Source organism: Vanessa tameamea, chromosome W (genome assembly GCF_037043105.1).
Source record: "Vanessa tameamea isolate UH-Manoa-2023 chromosome W, ilVanTame1 primary haplotype, whole genome shotgun sequence".
NCBI classification, from domain to species: domain Eukaryota; kingdom Metazoa; phylum Arthropoda; class Insecta; order Lepidoptera; family Nymphalidae; genus Vanessa; species Vanessa tameamea.
This window is the reverse complement of record NC_087340.1, coordinates 4,242,545-4,263,900: the sequence shown is the minus strand read 5'-3', so window position 1 is coordinate 4,263,900 and position 21,356 is coordinate 4,242,545. Positions and strand designations below refer to the sequence as shown.

At 35.5% G+C, this 21,356-nt stretch overlaps 1 long non-coding RNA gene and 1 pseudogene across 1 annotated transcript in view; both read right to left on the bottom strand.

The window, feature by feature from the left end:
* LOC135194607 (uncharacterized) overlaps window positions 1–21,356 on the bottom strand; it is a 441,435-nt gene that overhangs the window by 282,347 nt on the left and 137,732 nt on the right. The gene's annotated exons all lie outside the window — the stretch shown is intronic.
* LOC135194617 (uncharacterized) lies at window positions 5,812–7,970 on the bottom strand (annotated as a pseudogene).

The following is a 21,356-nucleotide window of genomic DNA, read 5'->3' as shown; positions in this document are numbered from 1 at the left end:
AAAGCCAAGCATTTTTGTACTTTTATTAACGACATGATCAATGTGCAGGATATATGTTAATTTCTGATCCAAAAAAATGCCAAGATCCTTTATATGGGTTACTTCCGTTAATCTTTCGTATTGAAGGTAATATTGTGTCGGGAAAATGTTGTGTTTGCGTGTAAATTTTATGTGCGAACATTTTTTTATATTAAGTGACATGCCATTAGTCTTAACCCATTCGACTATTCGATTAAAGTCCATTTGTAAGAGGACTGAGTCCTCAAGCGAATGAATAATTTTTGAGAACTTCAGGTCATCAGCATATAGGGACGGTATGGAGTATTTAAAACACGTTACGATGTCATTAATAAAGATATTAAATAGTATTGGCCCTAAATGGGAGCCTTGGGGTACGCCTGTTGCTATCATGTGTTTGTTTGATGTGTAACCATTAACTGCAACGTAAAAACTTCGGTCACTTAGGTATGAAGAAAACCATTGCAGCGATATTCCAGAAAAACCATAAAGCTCTAGTTTCTGTAGTAGAATACAGTGAGGTACTTTGTGAAATGCCTTCTGGAAATCTGTGTAAATAGCATCGACCTGTTTTTGAGAATCAATAGCTTCACTTAGATATTCAGTGAAGTTCACTAAATTCGTACTACAAGACCTGCCCGTAACAAATCCATGCTGATACTCTGATATGAAACGTTTCATATACACTTTTATATAAGGACATACTAAGGATTCAAAAATCTTGGCGAACGTGGATAACATAGATATTGGTCTATAATTTTGCACTAAGGAATCTTTGCCATCTTTATGAATAGGTACAATCCTAGCTTGTTTCCATGCAATAGGAAATATTCCAGTTCGCAAAGAAGTGTTAACAATTATGTACAGCGGAAGGGCCAAGCTGGAAGCACAATTCCTAATCAGGATAGGCGGTATGTTGTCAGGGCCAGAGCCTTTTGAGATGTCTAAGCTAGCTAGTTTATTAAAAATAGTTTCAAGAGTGATTTCTGGAAATATGAAGTTGTCGCTGATACCTGTCATTGGAAGAAGATGTTTTGAGATAAATTCTTGGGTTAGACGTGTGACATTATTCGTCGGCTTGTAAAGTGTGCTAAAATAACTACAAAATAAGTTACAGATTTCTTCTCCAACACTGGTTGTGATCGTGCCGTCACTCATTGATGAAGGGTAAGAACTTCTATTGTTTCTCATACTTTTAAGGAAGGACCAAAACATTTTAGGGTTTTTGTGGATCTGAATCTCAATGTTATTATTATGGTTATTGTATGCGTCTTGAGATAATTTTCTACAGCGTTTACTGATTAACTTGAGTGATAAATCATCCATTGGGTTCTTATATTTTTTTACGCGTTCTAATAATTTGTATTTTTCTTTAAGTCTCTTTTTTAAACTTTGACTAATCCAGTTGGGATAACTATCTTTTTTAACATTTTTTAGTGGGACAAATTTAGAAATTATGTTTTGTAAAGTAACGTATAGAAGGCATACCATTTCATTGACGTCAGAACAGGCCTCCAGTACCTTATACCAATCTAATTCATCTAATGATTTAATGATAGAATCAAAATCAGCTTTAAAGAAGCAATATTTTTTAGTCGTGTTACTTTTTAGTGTATCATATTCAATACTAGGGATGCGAATTTCTAAGGGAGGATGCAGCGAATCAATATTGCAAACAAAATTATTAGACAGTTCCACGTAGCATTTAGGAAAGTTAGAGAGTACAAGGTCTAAGATTTTATTTTTATTATTATTGATGGTATTAAATTGCTGTAAACCATATTCAGATACAAAATCTAATAATAACTGCGCAGCAGGAGGATTGGGCTTAAATAATGAATTTTGAAACATATTCCAGTCAATACAACTCAAATTAAAGTCACCCACAATACAAGTGTACATGTCATGTTGCTCGGCTACGCGATTACAATTATTAAAAAAGTGTTCCAGAATCGGTTTTTTAACGGGTGGTGGAAGGTATACAGCGCATAAGACTAATGATTTGACGCCTTTGAAGTTTGGAATATTTAAAGTGATCCAAATATCCTCAATATCGCTTTCCCATTCATATTTTCTACAGGATATTAGATTTTTATTAATACCTATAAGAACTCCTCCACCATCCGTTTTATTGCTGAGTTTGCAAGAGCTTCTGTCTCTTCTGTAAACATTATATCTGTTATCAAACAACTCACTATTTAATATTGAGCAGTTTAACCACGTTTCAGTCAACACAATTATGTCGTACTTATTAATAGAAATATTACGGTATACTTCATGGGTCTTAGTTTTTAAGCCACGAACATTCTGGTAAAATATATTCAAAGCTGAGAATTTTAATAATAAAAATACCAAAAATCTTGACAACACTTACAGAAAATTACCGACATTACTTTAACGTATCCAAAAACTCCATGTCCCTAACTATTTTGAAATCTGAACTGTCATTTTTCCGAACAAAGATACGCCCGTTCCTTATCCATACGTATCTATAGCCCTTTTCCTTTGCTTTGATTCTTGTGGCCGCATGTAGAGCTTTGTTTGAAGCTGTCTCGAACATTCATTGAGCTAAACTGAACCACAATAGGTCGTGGCCGCGGACTTTGGCGATTAGCTTTAGCTACTCTAGAACAACTTAATATTTTGTCTTCGGGGATTTCTGATCCAATAATATTGCCCAATTGTTTAATAACTGTATTTAAATTTTCGTTTCTGATTTCTGGAACACATTGAATCTCCAAGTTTCTTTCCCTGGCCCGCTGTTCGAGATCGTTAATACGGGTGTTTAAACTATTTAAATTGGTTTGTGCTTTTAAATTCTCGTCCTTCAATTCTTTAATTAAATTTATATTCGATTTATGTTCTTTAATAAAATCATCGTATTGGCTATTTATAAAGTTTATTGACGTTTTCATTTCACCGAGTTCGTCTTTGATTAGCTTGAGCTCGTCATTCAAAATAGACTTCAGAGATAATTTCAACTGAGTAAGCATAACATTCATTTCGTCTTTGACAATTTCTTTAAGCATATCGCGGTATTCGCCTTGGGATAAGACACTGTTAAGTTCCGATGCAGGTGGAGAGGAGAGAGCCATTCTCTTTGTAGATCTTTTAGTGATGTTGGCATTATCGTGTACTCCTATTATCGTATATTGATCGTTTTCGTGTGAACTGGTGTATTCTCGTTATTGCCTTTTGATCGCTTAGGCGTACATGTTGGGCAATTCCATTCAGAGATAGCCTTGTCTGATATCTGTGAATAACCAGTAGCTTGCAAGCAATTTGTGTGATAGGCTTTCTTACAGCGCACACAACACAAATACGATTCACCGTCTTTATGGTCTTCGCAACAATTCCAATTTAACTTCGGCATTTAATAATGTTAAAATCAAGAATAATAAAGAAAAAGTAATGGCCTCTTCGAGGATTGAACCTAGGACCACCGGCGCGTAAGTCTACACCAGCAACCGCAAGGCCAATCGATTGTTACTTGTAAAGGTGAAAAAGGCGAACACCCGATACTCGCGCTCTTCGTCAGCTACTCTTGAGTGCAGAGGTTAATGACCGCGGTGCATGACCATGTAAATTGAATCAGTAAACTGTACACGTTAAACGTATTCAACAAAATGTATCACTGATTATAACAAAACGAGTGTCACATATGCACTTTTTTCACATTATTCAATTGTCCTTCGCAGGAACCACAACACAATGTACTAATTATCTAAATTCCGGTGACCTATTCAATATTAAACGTATTATTAATTGAGAGCCACAGAATGCACGTCAACGACTTACGGCGCTGAAAGACTAACTGCAGGCAAGCACCACTGAATTTTTATGTGCTTAATTTGTGTTTATAATTCATCTCGTGCTCAGCAGGGAAGGAAAACATTGTGAGGAAACCTGCATGTGTCTAATTTTAACGAAATTCTGCCACATATGTACCCACCAACCAGCCTTACTACCTTATCCTCAAAGGGAGAAGAGGCCTTCGTCCAGCAATGACAAGTTTTCAAGCTGTTAATGTTGATGTTGTTGTATACCGTAAGAGCTATTTAAATCTATAAGCTATGAATATGCATCCCACAAAATTCGGTTTTGAATCCAGTGTTATTCCTAATTTATATTACAAAGTTCCTTATATTTTTAAACGTTTTTATGTTTCTTAATGACGACTAATTATGTAGAAAAAGTTCATTAGTTCATTAGTCTATGTTGTCCTGGGTCTGGGTGTTGCTACTTACATTGGGTTCAGAGTAATGTATGTGATGTTGTCCAATATTTATTTATTAATAATTTCAGGTGATCATTATCGATAGTGATTATTAACTTGACAGATGTAAATAAAATTATGACGTACGCATAAAATTGTCAACAATGTTCATTAATCATTATAAAGTCATATAGCCGGGAGCGACCGGCCTCAAGCTAAATGTCAAGAAAACAAACTCGCAGAAAAAGAAATCATGAAAAATTTAAATGAACAAAAGAAACGAACGAAGTAAAAAGAGATATCCTAACGTGTTTATTTAAAGTATTCGAAATTAAAAAGTCAAATAAAGTAACTGTGACTACGTTTTCAATAACCAACAAGAAATGGCGAGAGGTTTTAAAGTAACAAATTGTTTAGAACATAAAAATGTAAAAATATTAAAGAATTCAATTGAAAGACGTATTATTTCAGTCGCCATAAAATATTTGATTATTGATATTAAATACTGGAAAACGATAAGAAATATCGTAAAATATAATATTGATCTTAACACAACACGTCCCTAATTCCCGCAAGTCTAAATATGATATACGATCGACTAAAGTTTGCTAAGTGTTAACAAGTAATAAAGCAGATATTGCGAACTGTTAATCCGCTTGATACCGGTTATTACCGCCGCGCGCCGGTAGAAACGGTTCGAACTGGATATTAAATTAACACCGCTGCCACACGGGCAGAATTTTAATGACAGAGGGATTTTTCTTACTCAGTGATACATTAAAATCGCTGACGTTTAATATTTTCTTTCCAGTATGGCGGTCTTAATAAAATCATGAAAAAATATATTTGTTTTTTATTAAGAAAGGTAATGAAGAAAAATGTTCTTGTCATCATTATAATTTTGGTCGGTATAGTGATCATTTAAAATACCGAATTAAAGATCTATTCCCTCTACCAAATGTATTTATCTTATAGTGTTATAAGACCCTCGAACTTCATCCCAAAATAAGAAGATAAACCTAAGCAAGCACCTAACTTAAAAATATACGAACTGGTTGTAATAAGTCGCTATCTTAGACGTGCGCTAAGTTGTTACATTTAGTTGACTCTCTATAGCTGGTACTAGAATTACTAATGAATCTATATACCACATATAAAAATCTCTATGTCTTCGTGTGTTATTTACTTCCTAATGCAGATTACGCAGTTTAACATCTCGCTAACGTTTTTATCAGATAATGCTAGATCTCAAATCTCAATATATAAAGCAGTGGGTATCTGTTTTTGTTATTTACCACTAAATTTATAACAAGAGGCTTATTAAAATTTAAAGCTTATTAAAAAATTGAGTTTTTAAGTAGCAATAATACAATTATCAAAGGTCTACGCGAATCAAATCGTAAGTACAAATTCGTTTATATAATGAAGTAAAATTTGAGTACACGGCAAATTCATTTATAAGCAAGGGAAATACAGCATACTACGTTCTGTTATATCGTCCCTCTTCAATCAGTTTTTAAAAAAAGAATTGAAATAGAATTAAACATTTATTTAATATTTATTAGATATAGAATTAAAATAAGATGTAGAATTAAAGTAAGAAATAGAATGATCTTTAGGCAGCCGTCGCGGATGTAAGTTGGAAGAGGACTAAACTGATGCTGAGCCCTACTACTGTCTCTCCTGCCTATACTGCTGACATTGCTGTTACAGCCCAGTGGCTCAGCGTTACCATTTACTAAGTAGGGGTATAACACCTCCCCCCTTAGAGATTAAACTTCTAGGTTTTCTATAGAAGTTTAAGGGAAACTAAGATGTAGAAGAATAGAATAGATATAAAGATTTAATTTCCAAATTAGTGACAGATCTTAGACTTTACGTCGTAATTTAGCAGGAGGAATTTCTTCAATTGCTGTGTATGTCTGTTGGTTTTCCTCGGAACATTGAATTTCTATAGAAGTAGTATTACAGCGAATTGGACTGCCGCCAGATTTATAAATTTTGGTATAAAACTTAAACATAATAAAACTAATCATAATTAAGATTACGAAAACAACAAGAATAGAATAATGTGCCCCGTATTTTATTATATGCGGTTGGTTTATAACATTGTTAAGATTGTTTATATGCGATTTAATAATATCTTTGTAATTAAAATTCATATTTTCTTGATCAAGGCTTTGTAACTTAATAGTGGGCGCATTACTAACAGTTTCTTTAAGTTTATTTAAATTACAACATAAATCATCAATAAGATTAAAATTAGTGAAACTAGATAAAGGTGAACTTATATTAAATACATTGTTATTGGTATAAAGTTTAGTATTCTTACAATAGGCTTTACAATGATTAGGAAGATTTACTATTCCAGTACCAACTATTTTATTCTACTAATTCAGATTTAGCGCAGTCTATTGATAATTTAGTTGGTATAGATTGTACAAAAATCCATCGATTGTTATTAAGAGTCTTCCAAATATCAAGATTACCGTATAGAAATTCCGTTTTACACTCTTTTGGAAGTTGCGTCAAAACTTTGGATAATAGTTCACTTTCACAGGATGGATTAGCACTTGTCGAGAAAACATTCATTATACTGCATATATAGTTCTGAACACTGACTGTTTTACAGATTTCCAGAGACTGGAAACTGCTGTAATATAGTTTGTCCTTAGTAACAGCGGTGTACTTGTAATCCGGTATGGTCATGCTGAATGAGTCTGGCTTTTTTAAATTATGAGGTATCGGTAAAGGAATATTATGATACAAATAAAATTCTTGGGAAGTAACAAGTGGTATTTGTAGAACAAAAATTATTTTAGGATTTAGATAATAACAAACTAACTTAGATATACTTAAAATAGTGTAAATCGAACTTATGTCTAAATTTACTGCTAATTCATGCCCATTCGGCAAGTGTCTGTAGCTATCGATAAGTTCTTGATACAATTGTTTAGGTGTTATTATAGAAGGATGAAGTATATTTGTATTGCAAAAGAGAATAGAATTAGTAATGTCTTCTATCTGAAAAGATAAATTAAGCAGTGAAGTTTCCAAATTATTTAAGATGGAGTTTATTTGAGAAATCATTATTAATTTATTGGATGTAACAGAGACATTTTTTATTTGAATAGATAACTTTTCAATAGCTTCAGTTAAACTATCTTCATTAAATTTTAATTTATGAAGGGAGTTATTATAAGAAGAAATGGTCGATGTTGTAACCAATATATTTTCTTTAATTAATGAAGCTAGTTGTTTATAATTATTTTGTACAGTATTAATAGCATTATCATATTTAATTGCATCATCCTCATCTAAAGTACCAAAAATTTGTTTGAAAACCGTGCCAACACCGCCAATCCATGCACCTCGCCTATTTCGATTATCAAGTAAATGAGAAATGGATGAATATTGTTTATCAAGATCTTGATATCGTGCTGTCAGAGGTTCAAGCATATTGTGACATTCTCAATTATCTATTGCATCTATTTGCTTACAAAGATATCTGACGGTACCTAAAGCTGAATTAATATTTTCGATATGGGATTTCATATGTGAGATACTTATTGGCATTAGAACGTTAAAATGGCCGTTAATAATTTTTAATTTGCCCATGTAATCAAAATAGATACCGGAGCTTGATGAGATTGATTGAACTAGGCTAGGATTTTGAGTTGCGGAGATCTCGAAACAGTTTGAAATGATGTAACTGTAATAGAATAAAGCATAGATAATAGAATTAAGTAATAATAATAAACCTTACCAGTAAAACTCAAATAATGATAAGCTTTCTTCTATGATCAAAATTGGCGTTCTTTATTTTATAGAAGTAATATGATGTTATGAGTTCGAATAACTACTAGATGTTTCTGCTAATTTGACTTCATCGAAATGGTGCTTTACATGGCGTCGATTTATTAATAGGGAAAGAGTGTTGTTGCCGTGGACCTTTATCACTTTATATGGGCCTTTCCATAAAGGTGAGAGGGCTTTACGAAGACGAAGATGGTTTTTTAAGTAAACTAAATCACCAACTTTGTAATGTTTCCTTGCAGATTTATGATCGTAATGAGTTTTAGAAGCTTCTTTCGATTTATTAATGTATTCAAGGGCTTTATCTCGGGAAAATTTAAGCCGATGTTGAAGCATTTTCACATAATCAGGATAAGTAACGTAAAGGTCTTCATTATAAATAGAATCAGGGATATATGCCTTATGACCGAATAAAAGTTCATAGGGTGTATAGTGTGTTGTACAGTGTACAGCAGTATTGTAAGCTAACATGGCTGTAAAGACATAACGAGGCCAGTTATCTTGATTTTCGTTAACATACGACTTTAAGTACTCTTTAAGAGTAGAATGACTTCTTTCCAAAGCTCCTTGTGTTTAAGGATGGTAAGGAGTTGACCATAATTGTTTAATTTTTAAGAATGTGCAAGTCTTCTGAAAGAGTTCAGCGGTAAAATTTGTACCTTGATCAGTCAAGATCATTTTTGGTATACCAAACATTGCTATAAAATGAAGAAGACAATCAGATGTCTCTTCAGCAGAAACGCTACGCAAAGGGTAAGCTGCGGAGAATTTAGTAAGGTCATCTTGGAGTGTCATAATATATTTGAGTTTTGCAGTTCCCGATTCAGGTAGGGGACCAACAATGTCTAATGCTACACGCTGAAATGGACTGTTGGATGTAGTAGTAATCTGCATTGGTGCTCTATTTGTTTTCCTGAGAGCTTTATTTTCTTGACACAGTAAACATTTTTTTACATAATTTTCTACATCTTGTCGCATACCTTTCCAATAATATCTCTCTTGAATTCTTTTCAGCATTCTAACAGAACCTAAATGACCGGCGATAGGTAAGTCGTGATTTTCATATAATATTCTTTTTATTTCACTAGGAGTTGGGTATAGTATATTGTTATGATATATGTTGATTATTATATTACTTTCATGGAAAATATAGGTAAGAATGTTATATATTTTAATAAACGACTTATTTTCAAACGGATTTTTAAAATCTGTAATCGCTATCTCATTACCATTCGAATACCTTTGTGATAAATGTTCTTTTATTATTTTCATTGTTTTAAAGATCTCTGGATAAGTGCAATCGTCAAAATGATGGACCTTCGTATAAATAAAGTAAACGTCTTTTCCGTTATATTTGATTTCTTCGAATAAGTGCAACTGTTTTTCACTATACATGATTTCTTTAGGATCTTCAAGATTACCTACAATATCTTGCACATAAATATTAGACTCATCTAAGTCTATTGACGTCGGTACAATAATGATGTTACAATGTGTATTCAGTAAGGATTGATTATGTTCTATTATTTTTGTATCGTATTGATTCGTCTTATTAGTAAATTCTTTGATGAACTTTGTATAATCGTTATTGTGAATTATAATATTCTTTGAATTGTCAGATGTAGAAGCAAGATTCGATATATTTTCCTTTGTTGAGATAGGTTGATTGAGGTTTTCAGAAATTGGAATTTGAAACGGCGATTCAGGGGCTGTGTTAGAATCAGTGATGTTTTCTTGTCTAAAGTCCTTTGTTTCAATATTATTCGAATTGGGATTCGGAGTGAAAGAAGTGGATTGTGTGTTAATGTCGTTATTTAGCATCGAAGGGTTTTTTTCGGAACAAGGAATGAATAAGGGATCTGATTGAGAAGTTAATTCAGGAGATGGAATATCTAAGTCGCAAAAATCAAAATTCAGATCTTCAGTTTGTGGGCTTAAGTTTATAGGCCCAAAATCTGTTATAGAATCACTGGAGTTTGAATATTCGTTAGTATTAAGGTTTGCTGCATTATCAGGACGTATTGGATTGACTAAAAATCGTTTACAGGGATTCTCACGAGGAATTGAAGATGGAAGGTTTTCAGGGTATATTGGGTTTACAGGATAGCGAGATAGTGCATCAGCGACAGAATTCAGTTTTCCCTTGCGGTAAACTATATCATATTCAAATTCTTCTAACTTAAGTCTCCATCTTTGGAGCTTACTACTTGGATCTTTGTGATTAAATAGCCACTTTAAGGGTCGGTGATCAGTTATTATTTGAAATTTTCTTCCGTACAAATATGGGCGAAAGGTTTTACAGCCAAAGAGTATAGATAATAACTCTTTCTCTGTTGTACTATAATTACACTCACTTTTATTCAAGGTTCGTGAAGCAAATGCAATAGGTTTATCTTTACCGATCGGGCCCTGAGATAGAACTGCTCCAATTGAATAGTTGGATGCATCACATGTTAAAACAAATGATTTTGTGAAGTCTGGATAACAGAGTATAGGAGCAGTGGTTAATTTATGTTTTAGTGAATCGAATGCAAGTTTTTGTGGATTTTCCCATTCAAAGCTAGTATTTTTTCGAAGTAAAGAAGTTAATGGTTTAGCTATTTTGGAAAAATCAGGAATGAATCGGCGATAGTATGAGACGAGACCTAAAAAGGATTTAATATCTTTAGGAGACTTTGGTGTTGGGAAATGCATGACAGCCTTAATTTTTTCCGGGTTAGGTTTCACTCCATCTTCAGTTATCACATGACCTAGATATCCTACTTCCCTTCTTAGAAACTCACATTTATCCGGTTGGAGTTTAAGGTTAAAATGGCGTAATTTTTGAAACACTAATCTAAGGTTTTCTATTTGAGATTTTAAATCGTAGGAATAAATAACTATGTCATCTAAATATACAAAGCATCTTATCCCTTGAAGTCCAGAGAGAGCGGTATTCATTAGACGCTGAAATGTGGCTGGTGCGTTTTTTAGTCCAAATGGCATACGGGTAAATTGGTAGTGTCCTTGGGGAATGTTAAAAGCTGTTTTAGCTGCGTCATCTGGATTCAATGGAATTTGGTGAAAACCGGATGCAAGATCTAAAGTTGAAAAATATTTACTATGCCCAAGTTGATCTAGGATTTCGTTTATTTGAGGAATAGGATATGTGTCTCCAATTGTTATATCGTTTAATTTCCTGTAATCTACGACTACGCGCCATTTTTGCTGGCCAGACGCGTCCATTTTTTTTGGAACTATCCAAATGGGTGAAGACCAAGTGGAAGTTGAGGGTTCTATTATACCTTGCTCTAACATTAATTCGGTTTGCTTTCTTACTTCTTCTTTATGTATCTCTGGAAATCGATACGATTTGACGTGTATTGGAATATCAGAATTCGTTTTTATTTCATGTTCTATTGCGGTGGTACAAGTTAATATTTCACCAGATAGATAAAATATATCGGAATATTCTGAGCATAGGTCATAGAGTGCGTTAATTTCTTCGTCGTTGAGGTGAGATACCCTAAGCTGATCTAAAACCGATTGAGTTCGTGTATATGCATTAGTGACTTTAGCAGAACTAGTAGAAGTAACATGGTAAGAAGGGAATTGAGGAAGTGATTTAGGTTTAGCAGTGATTAAAAGATCAAGGTTAGAATTAAGCGTAACTGATGAATCAGAGATATTGATAATTGATACATTTACTCTTTTATTATATTTTACTCTAGCAATGCAGTTCGCTACTAATAAAGTGTCAGACACTTTCTGATCTAAAATAAAACCTTCTCCAATTGCAGGATTCTTTACGGAACATTCAATTACCATCTCCGTTCTAGGAGGAATAATATAAGTTGGTTCGCGAAACAGAAGTTTAATATCTATATTATTAATTTTTAGTATATCTTTGTTATAGTCTATTATGCAACCGAAGCTGTTTAACATGTCGGAACCAATTATTCCATCGTAAGGTAAATTAATTTCCTTGATTACGTGAAACTTATGTGTTATGTGTTTATTTGGTGATTTTGAAATATGTAATTTGAGATTAAAGTATCCTATGGTTTGGGTACACTCTTCTGCGGGGTCTATTCCTTTTAGATTTATAACGTCGCAAGTCAGTTTTGGATGGTTTTGAATGCTACTATCTTTAACTAAGCTTATCGACGATCCAGAGTCTATTAACAAAGATAAAGGAATTTTAGATATGGAGGTAAGGATTTGGATATGTGGTAGTAAAATTTTTGTTGGATCGGAGGTAATTTCATAAACCTCGAAATTTGATCGCTTACGTTCCGTGGGAATATCGGGTTGATTAAGTTCGCTAGGTTTGATAGATTCAGAGGATTCACGAAATTCAGAGGATTTACGAGATGCAGAGGATATACGAGATTCAGCGGTTTTAGTAGATTCAGCGGGTTTAAGAGATTCAGAGGTTTTAATAGATTCAGCGGTTTTATTAGATTCAGCGGATTTAATAGATTCAGCGGGTTTAATAGATTCAGCGGGTTTAATAGATTTAAACGTTTTACGAGATTCAGCGGTTTTACTTGATTCAGCGAGTTTAAGAGATTCAGAGGTTTTAATAGATTCAGCGGTTTTAATAGATTCAGCGGGTTTAAGAGATTCAGAGGTTTTAATAGATTCAGCGGTTTTATTAGATTCAGCGGATTTACTAGATTCAGCGGGTTTAGAAAATACAGTGGATACAGAGGGTTTGGTATGATTTGTTAAATTATTGGTGTCGGTTTGCTCTATATGGCGTCTCACACGACACCGACGCGAGACATTTAATAGTTTTTTGAATAGTTATTTATATTGTCAATTTCATCGTGGCTTTCGTCTGAGACCTCATGGGTGAAGTTGACTCGATGTTGTGGCTTAGACATTGACGCTTGATTATATAATCTATTATTATATTCTCGTTTTTTACAGTTGTCAATAGAATGTCCGATATTTTTGCAGTATCTGCAAATCAGTTGGTTTTTAATAGGAATAGGCAAATCCCGTTTCATGAAATTCGGTGGATTCTGGGTATACTGCCTGTTATATTGGGGACTTTGGAAGGTTTGTCTGGGGCCAAAGCTATTACGAATCGGTCTATTTATTGGTCGTAGAGCTGATTTATATAAGGTTTGTTGAATTCGCTCCTCTGATATAGCGATATTCGTTGCCTCGTTTAATGTTCTAGGTACCCTACATCTGGTTATATTAGAAATTTTAGGATGGAGGCCCATTAAGAAATGATGAAGGGCCAATTCTTCCATGGCCGCAGTTCGGCCTGCTAATTCCTTGGCCTTGGAGGTAGTAAGGGAAATTTCGGTTAAAAGTTGCGAAAGACATGTTTCTATCCTAAGGGAAAATTGAGATACTGTTTCGTTTATGCCTTGTTTGCAATCTTGAAGCTCCATTAATAAGTGAGAGGAATGTTTCCTCTCGCTGAACTGGTTTTTTAGAAAATCTTTTAATTGATCCCATGATATGAACTCCTTTATCGAACAAGCAAACTCAGCTTTCCCGCTGAGTTGGCATAAAATATACTTGAAAACTATAGGCTTCTGTACGTCAGTCGCGAGATCGTATGCATTATTACAGTTAATTATGAAAGAGTTTAGGGTTTCCCTAGATCCGTCATAGGGCTTGATGAATTTAAGTAAAATATTTAAATCTAGTTCAGGCGTTGTGAGTGTTTTTTTGCCTTTCTGTTTTTTATTGTCATTGCTTACGGAGTGCAGTGGTCTATCATCTTCAGACTCTGAGGGTAATTCAAGCTGGCTCGGAACCTGAAGAGCCTCACCTCTATTGATTTTTGGCACTTTAGATTCCATTATTTAATAATTGATACCAATCAAGACAAATTACTAAATTAAAATGGTAAACAGAAACACTTATTTTATGAACGTTTAAACTAATTACAATTTTATAATTCAATATAGATTTATATTCAATAAGATTACTCAGTAATTATTATAGTAATTTGATAAGCCAGACTCACAGAATATACATCACGGTGGTCTTGATAGAAAACATATCAGGTGTAGAAATGAATTCCTGCTTCAACGATGCGATTATGTTTCTTGCTAACAAGAATAACATATATTTTGTTTCTAACTTTATCACTGAATGTTTTGCACATGTATAACTTGATGTTATTTTGAAAAAATGCGTTTATAAATTTGGTAATCACTTGAGTTTTTTCACTTTGTGGGTTTATTTTTGTAGTATTGTATACGGAACAGTTTTTTTTTTTTCAGAAACAGAGATTTTTTGATTTTATTAACTCACTTTCACACACTTTTACACAATTGAGGACGTACCGGGGATCCACTAATTTCAAAGATCCCACCGCTGCCACCAAATGTTATATCGTCCCTCTTCAATCAGTTTTTAAAAAAAGAATTGAAATAGAATTAAACATTTATTTAATATTTATTAGATATAGAATTAAAATAAGATGTAGAATTAAAGTAAGAAATAGAATGATCTTTAGGCAGCCGTCGCGGATGTAAGTTGGAAGAGGACTAAACTGATGCTGAGCCCTACTACTGTCTCTCCTGCCTATACTGCTGACATTGCTGTTACAGCCCAGTGGCTCAGCGTTACCATTTACTAAGTAGGGGTATAACAGTTCGCTCCAATTGCATAAAGTACCCGTGATAGATTGTTCTTGAACTACTTTCTGTAAACCCATTTTAAATTCACCGACGGGTAGGGTAACAAAAATTTCGAATTTATTTATAAATTAAAATTTTGTTTAATTATCCCTGCTTCATTGGTATTTATATTTTAAACTAGATGCTATTGATTGATGTAATGCAGCTCTAATAGAGACTTGATGGTATTGTGCATGCCCGTCTGGGTACCTACGCATGGTACCTACAATCAGATCACACATTGAAGTGTCAAGCAGCAAAATCTTCGTATTGGTGTGTTATTGTTTAAAGAAAAAAAATCACGTTCGTGATTTAAGGAATGGTTATTAGTTCTTACAGTGTCAATGGCTATGGGCGATGGTGCCCAACTACCATCAAATGGTCCATTTTCTCATCCACCTACCTATATTATAAAAGAAAAAATGAACAACTTGAGATACTTTATAACTAAAATTCTGTAAAAGGTAAAATGTAACAGGTCTGTTAACCACAAATTATTACTAAGTTATTACCTATAGTTATTCTATCCATGTTTGTTGATTTACTTATAAGACTAAGACCTATTTTTGTTTTTTTTTTTAATTATACATAAGATCTAATTCCACTACACTGCGGTGTAGCAGAAGTTCATCCAATATATGTAGCAGACAAATTTTCCCCTTAAACTTAAGGGGAAAATTTATAAGACTATGGTCAGACCTGCTGTCCCATATGGATCAGAGTGTTGGGCTACAAAAAGGATTAACGAAAGACAACTGCATGTAGCGGAGATGAGAATGTTGAGAGGAATGTGTGGTGTTACGCGAATGGATAGAGTAAAGAAAGAGTATATAAGAGGAAGTTTCAAAATGGCACGGATAGCCGAGAAGTTATTGGAAGGCGGCTATCATGGTATGGGCATGTTATGCGGAGAAATGAGGAACATATTGTGAGGAAGGTCTTGAGCATGAACGTGGATGGATATAGAGGAAGGGGACGACCAATGAAAAGATGGATGGATTGTGTGAAAGATGATATGGCTGGAAAGAATGTATCTTTCTACCTAGACTCTATTGACATACATAATTAGTATAATCTTATAAAATATGAAAGACAAGTTAAAAAAACAGGTACATAATGTACTAATATCGAAACTAAAAACTAGCATAATACGAATGTTTGTCGGGCTGTAACTCAAGAATCAGATACAAATAACACCTCTTTAAACCATGATAAACTCAGTAAGCGTTAACAGCTTTGCATCAAAAACATAATATTACATATTAAATCTGATCTTGATATCTTACGGCAAAACTGCTCTGTCCATTACCAAAGAGGATACACTTTAAAGGAACTTATTGCTAAAACAATTTGAAACTTATTTGATCGCCAAAATGTCTCCAATTAATAATAACTAATGTGTGGCCCCCCTACAATCGTATCGGTTTATTTGACGTAACAATCCATCAATCAACTTCGTATGGATGTTGCGTTTGGATTAAATTCAGTTTTTAATGTTTATAGTGGTATTGAAAATGGTTGCTGTTAATTAATTTGTATCATGACTGTGGTAAATAAATAACATGAGTTAACAAACTGTTTATTATTTAACTTGTATGTATTATTTACTTTTTACTGTTATATTTGTGAATTCGGTCTGCATACTAGATACTTATACTAATAGTTCTAAATCTAGGCTAAGAATAAAGATTTTGAAAATACATCATCCTCCTGCTCTCATCCCAATTTTACTTGGGGTCGGCGCAGCATGTCTTCTTCTTCCATACTTCTCTGTCGGACGTCATCTCACAAGAAAATATCTATTTATTTATTTTTTCTATTTTGAAAATATCTTACTTTTAATTAAATCGACTTCAAGAATTAGCAATTCTTCCTAACATTTGTCGACATTGCCATGTCGAAGAATATTCTTTAAGTGTCTGAAAAATGAACAAACATAACATATAAAGTTTTAGGAATTATTGTTAAATAAAAAAAAAGCGCATAAATGTCTGCGCTCGTTCCATTTCTTTTCATATTTATTCCGATGGGACAATCCACCACAGCCGCAGAAACGCTACTCGCAGGACCTTAACCTTACGCGCTTTCCGAAGCACGATGTCACAACACCATAGGCACCAGGTCGTAATATATGTATTGCAGTTTTTGATAAAATCTCAGTTCCATTTATTTTAGATTTGATCCCGATATCTCAAGATCTCGATATAAGCTAGACACAGATTAACTTGGCCGCTTGAAGTTGAGGTAAAGTAACCAAAGAAAATATATGTTTTGTTATATCCACAGTTTTAGCAAACAAGTAACTAATACTACGAAGTAGGTTAAAACGAAAACTTGTTTCATCTTATATCCCCTTCCCAAAACATTTCCCATTCAGACTTGTTGCTGAAAAAATATTTGGAACGTGTTCACGTGACATTACATGTAATGAAACATGATCCGGTTTGATTGTTTTAGTTCCGTACATTATTTAATTCCAATACTACTGACAGTATGGTGTTATTCACTTTGTAACTCTGAAATGTAACAAAACTAAGACTTCATTATACGAACTATGCATAATATATTGTTACGAGACTAGCCCTAGCCTCCACACGGTGCTACGTCATAGGATATTATAATTAATTATATCATTAATAATATCATATATTATAAATATATACAATTATTATTGTAATTAATTGATCAATAATTTGTACACCTTTAGTTAATATTATTTTATGGGATAACATTGAATACTGGCATGTAACACTATTTCTTATTTTAAAAAATGATTGAGCTGTCATAAGGAAAACAATTGGAGGATTGTGAGGGATTGTAAAAGATATATAGAGAGATTGGAGCATCATTGTAAAAAACATAATTTTATTGCCATCCCGAACTACTGAAATTACAATATACTTATAATATACGAGGGGTGGCGTAGAACAGCCGGTTGAGACGAAGTTTCTTTCGCTTTTTTTTTTTTTTTAATCTGTGGTTGAGTATTGCTGTTGGCCCTACTGGCCTTTACAGCGTCACCGAACGTTGGGGCGAGTGCTAAGACTCTGCCTTAAGGTAAACCCTTTTGGGCTCGAAAGTGACGTTCGTCCTGAGGGTGTCTCCTATGAGATCGCACCTCGGCTCAGAACGTAGTCGGTGGGGTGTGAATTTAAGCACTGAAAGAATTTACTGACGTCACGGCCGCCTCCGTGACGTCGCTAATCTGGGTCCTCGTTTCCGCCGGCGGAAACGCTGTGAGTGTGAGTTGTGTAGTGTGGTGGTTTTCCCTACTACTAGTGGTGCGTTTGCGATAGTGAAGCTATCGTCGTTGTCGTTCAGGACGTGCATAGGTCGCCTGAGTCTGTTGGGTAGATTACCTCTTAGGGAGGTGTACTGACATGCTTGTGCTATCAGCGGATTGCTGTGTCGTTTGGCTCTCTCAAAATACGCCGTGGAGAGTATTTTCAGGTGTTTCGCGATCGAATCGATGTCGAAGTCTTTATGTAGTACGTTACGTATGTACCACGGCGAGTCCGTGGCGATACGAAGAAATCGGTTTTGTATGGTCTGTAGTTTATTTAGTTGTGACGCTTTGATGTGGGCAAAGACAGGGCTCGCATAGGTCATGATAGGACGAATGCAGGCTTTGTATAGTGTCGTCTTATTTCTAAGAGACATTTTACTCCGCCCGCATAGTATCATATACAGTCTTCCTAGTACGAACGCTGCTTTGTTTCGGACTCTGGTTATATGAGAGTGGAAGTTTAACTTTCTATCTAGGGTGAGTCCAAGGTATTTTGCTTCCGATTTCCACGGTATCGGTTGGTTAAATAATTTAATGTCTCCCGGTTTGCCATGATTCCACTTGATGTAGACGGGGTTTCTAGTGAAGTGTACTGCTGCGCTTTTGTCGGAATTTACCTCGATTCTCCATTTCCTAAACCAGTCGCCTAGTGCGTTAGCTGCGGATTGGAGTCGTGTGGTGATGACTTTGGTCGAGGCCGAGGTGGTGTATAGTGCGGTATCGTCCGCGAAGAGAGTTAGGTTAACCTTTTTAGTGACGTTCGGTATGTCGTTGGTGAAAAGGCAGTACAGAATCGGGGATAGTGCGGAGCCCTGAGGGACTCCAGCCCTGATGGGGCGAGATGTGGACAGGGTACCTTCGACTCGGTAACGGAAGGTGCGATTCGACAAGTAGTCTCGTATGATGAGCACGAGTCTGTCTGGCAACCCTAGTAATTGTAGTTTATATAATAAACCGTTATGCCAGACTTTGTCGAATGCTTTCGCTACGTCGAAGAATAGAGCTCCTGTGGAGGTGGCTTTGCTGAAGGCGAAACCTTTTAGTATATCTTCCGTTAAGCGGTGGACCTGATTGACACACGAGTGTCCGGCCCTAAAGCCGAATTGCTCGTTTATTGTTATTTGTTTGGCCTGTATGATGGCCTTGATCCTAGCTAGTTTAGGTCGCCGGCCAGAATGACCGCGCTACCTGTTGCAAGAAGTGACCTAATGTCACTTTCTAATAGGTCTTTAGTTGGACTTAGGTAAACTGATGCTACTATGACGGGCTGATGGCCTGTCATGCTTATTTGACATCGTGCCTCCGCCTTTGGCGGAGGTACGATCGTTTCTGATTGTGCGGTAGTTGGCCACGTTTGGGCTGCGCGAATTTGTTTTCAGGAACGTCTCCTGCACTAGCATGACGTCGACAGGGTGGTTCCGTAGGAATTCTCGAACTAGATCGATCTGTTGGATAAGCCCGTTTGCGTTAAACGTGACTAGCACTAACGAGCGTGGTTTTACTCTGCTAACGGCGGCCATTAGGGTAACGTAGAGCGTTTACCTGTGAGAACAGGTGTGAGTACCTCACGAAAAGGGCCGCGATGTCCCTTGGATCGGCTGCGTATTCGTCCAAGAAGCATTGGATGCCGTCCAGGTCTAACTGATCGCATAGTGCGAAGAAATCGCGGATGTTTTCCGCGTCTTTGGCCACCATAGTACGTGGCCTTGTTGGCTGTCTATTGGCGTTGACGTTTACTGATGTGGTGCGCGGCGCTGAGTGCGGTGGTGGTGCTGCTGCGGTCTTTCGGACCATAGGCAGCGGTTTTTCCCAGGCGCCTTTGTTGGTGGCCTGAGGGGCTGTCGTCGGTGCTTGAGGGGCTCGCGTCGGTGCCTGAGGGGCTCGCGTCGGTGCCTGAGGGGCACGCGTCGGTGCCTGAGGGGCTCGCGCCGGTTTTGAGGCGCGCCTACCCTTTGGGTCGCGTTTTAGCGGGGCCCTGGGACATCCGCGGTAATTCGCGGGGTGGCCCTGGGTCTCGCACAGAACGCAACTGGGTGGGGTTGCTTTCGCAATTTATTATGTATTAAATATGCAATATATCCATATCTGATTCTTTCCTCCTTAAGGTTGCCTTTAAGAAATCGCTGTTTTAGCAATAAGGCCGCCTCTTGTGCATCTTTCTTAAACGTGACTAAATTATGTGTTTATTGGTGTACAATAAAGAATATTTTGATTTGATTTTTGTATATATGCAATTAAATAAATTTAAAACGCTTGTGCCTACTATAAATACTATGTCACATAATTTTATTATTCAGTGTTGTAATAGATACTCAATTAAATAGACTTGATTCCTGCTGCGTCTAGTTATTTCACGCTTACCAATAAGGTAACATAATGTAAACACACACTTGACAATAATTAAATGATAATTTATTAGACAGTAGATTAAGCTTAAATATTTCAATAAAACTGCTTTTAAGAGAGAGAGAGAAAGAAGAGGAAAGGTCGCATGGAGGGGCCGTAACGGTTATTCCTATCGTGACGATTTCTGTCAGTTCACTCGCTCCGCACAAACCGTTGATAGTTGATGAGAAATCTATCCACATGCGTAAAGTAAATAGAAATTCTATCATACAAATATTATTATCACAAAACTAGATTTTTCATTATTCTGCTCTTCTAAGCCCAAACCATGATAAAATCGAACTCATCAAACATGATTATTTTAAAAATGACACACATGCATTTAAACACGGAACCCTAAAAATAGGATTACTTAGACGCCATCATGGAACCTAAGGGGTGCTTCATATAATTACCAAGTTTTTATTCGTACTAACAAGCAGCTTTTTGTTTCACGGTAATGAGAGTATACATGTACACGGGGTCACTTGTCAGCGCCCTCGACTTCGTCTGTCCACATCGTTAGCGTAACGTTTAGCGCGCTCGTTGAATGTTTGTGTTCATTATGCGCAATGAATTTGTAAAGAGGAAACTGGGCCGCATCTGATTCTCAATGAAATTGAAATTTGTATTCGTGTATATATTATGTTGCGTTTCTACTAAAATAGTTGCCAATTGCTCGTATGTAACTCGCCAACGATTTCACAACATTTAGTCCAACAATATTTTTTTATTAACAACGCGTTTTGACAACAAAATGTTCGTTTTGGGTAGCAACATTTAATACAAGTCTTTCTGTTTTAGTAAAGTAACAGGCCGTGTATGTGTCAGTGCTTGGCAACGAAGTCACACTGTTACTTTTTACTTATTTTTATATCTAAGAGTTTATTTTGAACATTTTCAGAGAATAATACAGAACTCAGATGAGAAATATACTAAAGATTATTGGGCTAGTTTTCCTTTTTTTTTAATTCTTTAACAAAATCAATCTTCGAGTTACAAA